At 43.9% G+C, this 3,218-nt stretch overlaps 1 pseudogene; it reads left to right on the top strand.

The window, feature by feature from the left end:
• The first annotated feature begins 973 nt into the window (after nucleotides 1-973).
• LOC114619813 overlaps nucleotides 974-3,218 on the top strand; it is a 23,857-nt pseudogene continuing 21,612 nt past the window's right edge.

Below are 3,218 nucleotides of genomic sequence, written 5' to 3'. Positions count from 1 at the left end.
AGATTAATGGGAAGGCCCAGGATGACATAGGGTTGTATATTCCCTGTATTCCCTTCTTTATCTTTCCATGTCAGCACCTTAGAGCTTTGCTGTAGATTTTGGCTTTGGCCAATACCCCTTAAATTGGTTAAGGTTGGGGTCAGAGGCCAGGTGGCGGGCCAATCACTTTGTTTGATGATTGTCACATCAGCTCCTGTATCAACCATGCCTCGGAATGCCTTCCTGTCCAGCAATATTGTCATCATAGGTTTTTGTTTAACTATAGGCTGTACCCAGTATGCATCAGAGGAACCAAAGCCTTGATCCTCTCTCTTAGGACTCTTATATTTGTGATTAGTAGGAATCAATGGAAGTAACAATAGTTGAGCTATCCTCCTTCCTGTAGGAATGGTGACTATATTCTGTATTGCCTTGGCCATTACCTTAATCTCACCTTGATAATCACTGTCTATAACTCCAGGAAAAATTTGTAATCCCTGCATAGTAGCACTGCTTCTTCCCACTATCAGGCCAAACACATTTGGATAAAGTGGTCCAAACACTCCAGTGGGTAAGGCCTGAGGTCCCATTTCTGGGGTTAACACTGTGTGGGTGGCAGAAGCGAGGTCCAGTCCTGCACTTTCTGGTGTTGCTCGACTAAGTTCTGAAAGGGGTTGTTGTTTGCTGGTGTGAAGCTTACTGCTCCATAAGCCTGTTTTGGCTTGTATTGGTTCAGGGCCTGGGGCTGGCCCCTGTTCCCATTTCCCTGATTATGGGAAAGGGTGTTTTCTTGTGCATCTGTCTTGGACCTACATTCACTAGCCCAATGCCTTCCATGTTTGCAACGTGGGCATAGCCCAGGCTGTTTTCTGGGCTGTCTCTGGGTTACCTCATTTTCTGCTTTGCAATATTTTGCAAAGTGTCCAGGCTTGCCACATTTAAAACAGGCCTTTTTGTCTCTACTTGCCAAAAATCTCTTACTGACTGTCCTTGCATGGCGGCTGCAAGTGCACCTAACCCTGGTGCACTTCCCACAGCTCAGGTAAGCCACCGTAAACCGGGACCAGTTCTGTTCCTGTCCTCAGGGTTAGGGTTAGGGTTAGGCCCTATGTCAGAACAGAGTCTGATAATGGCCGCTTGGCAGGCAGGATTTGCATTTTCAAATGCAAGTTGTTTCACATAATCTACACCTGCCTCTGCATTACCAAAATTCCTCCCTGCTGTTGTCATTAATCAATGAACAAAATCAGAAAATCATTCGTCAGGCCCTTGTCTGACTGAGATCAAAGATGCATCAGGGTCTCCCCGTGAGTTTGTGCCAAGCCTTCATGGTCACATTTTGATTTTGAGTGAATAAGCCTGGGTCATATTGCATCTGATTGTCACTAGAAGCAAATTGCCCTTCTTCTACTAAGGCATCAAAGGACCAACCATTACCTGCCTCAATGTTTCTCCTAGCTGTCTCTTTACAATTCTCATGATATTCTGATTTCCAAATAAGATGGTCACCACCACTAAGAACTGCTCTCACTAGAGTATTCCAATCACCAAGAGTCAGCCACTCCTCTGCAACAGATTCTAAGATTGCAAGAGTAAAGGGAGCAGTGGCACTGTATCATGGCACTGAATTTTTTAATTCTTTAATAATTTGAAAATTAAACCCTGTGTGATGTCTCCATGAAACCCCTTGAGCGTCTCTAGTTTCTGATACAGGGAAAACCTCAGCCTCTCCCTCCTCTGGCTGATCTGTGGCTGAACTAAAGCCAGAGGACAGGGGTTGCCTTTGGATTCCAGGTTGAGGAACTCGAGGACCTGGGTGATTTTCCTTGCCCTCTCGAGACCTCTTCCCTGTCTTTAATTTTTGTAGCTGATTAATTAAGTCCTGATACTCTTTTTCTAACTCTATTTGTTGTTTAAGGAGAGAAATTTTGTCCTGTAACTCCTTTCTGGGATCTACAACTGCCATCTCCATAGCAGGAGCATCTGGAGGTGGAGGAGCACAGGGAGGGGGCCTTCGGGAAGAAGGGTATTCAGGGTCAAAATATTTGGCTGCCTCTTCCGCTATGTCAGCACAATCTGGCTCTGACAAATTGATTACTTCAATCTTTGGTCATATTTTGGATTCTATGTGTTTCTTTTTCTTTTGGACATGAAAGACAGCATTTAAACAGTGAAACAAAAGCAGACAATTGACACACATAAAAAACAAGCAACAAAACAAAAACAGAGAGTTGAGTTCAGATGACTTATTTCTTGCCCCATTTTCATTACTATGACCTACTGGTCTCCACACGGCAGTTTCCTTCGGCAATCACCTCTGTTTCACTTCTGAATTTTCAGTCGACCCTTCTTCCAGTAACATCCCTCACTGGGTCTCTCGTTCTTGCTGCTGTTCATTGAGTGCCACTTTGTAACTGCCCGTTCTGCTGCTCCATTCTGCTTCAGGTCAGGGCCTAGCAAGAGAGAGTGGGGATGGAGGGGTGAGAGATGTGAAAAATGGAGACGAGACAGAGTCTGATCAAGTCTCTTTTATTGAAAGGAAATCCTGGGTATTTATACCCTTTACCACGTGCCTTGCCCTCGTGGACAAGCACAGCTGAAGACACTACGTCATGTGCCTAGCAGCGTGGATACCACGTGCACCTAGCTGCTGGTGGCACTAAACAGCAAAACAAGTTTGTTTATCAGAGTGTGCTCAGCTGTTTCGGATTGTTGAAAACAAGTCTCTTGTCAGGGTATATGGCTCGAGATGCCTGTAAAGATGATAGCCACTTTTGGCTAAGAGTCGGCTCCCAACAATTAATCAGTAAATATGTGACTCCAAAAAGTGTTTATCAAGAGTTTAGTATTCGGTTACCATTCTACATGGGAGGAAGATATGAGAGTAATGTTGTAATACCTTCTCATAAGCCGTTGATAATTCAGAAGATGGACTATGATTGTATTTCTGTTAGCCAGACCCTTATCTATGAGGAAGCCCACAGTTGCCTAGTTAACTACAGACTCAAATAGTTATCCACACTTGTTGAGTACCGTCTCTTTAATAATGAGACAGAAGAATGAATAAGATACAGTTACTTAATGTGTACAAAGAGATGTCTTCACTTTTACTGTCATCAAGTTGGCCCCCACTTCAATTCTTTCTGATTTCTCATACTCCAAGTCTATAGGTAATTAAAGCTGAGATTTTCTTTCCTTCCTTCCTTCCTTCCTTCCTTCCTTCCTTCCTTCCTTCCTTC

This window comes from Grammomys surdaster, unplaced genomic scaffold, assembly GCF_004785775.1.
Source record: "Grammomys surdaster isolate TR1022 unplaced genomic scaffold, NIH_TR_1.0 165, whole genome shotgun sequence".
In the NCBI taxonomy this organism is placed as follows: domain Eukaryota; kingdom Metazoa; phylum Chordata; class Mammalia; order Rodentia; family Muridae; genus Grammomys; species Grammomys surdaster.
The sequence above is the reverse complement of the archived record's forward strand: the minus strand, read 5'-3'. Positions and strand labels throughout refer to the sequence as shown.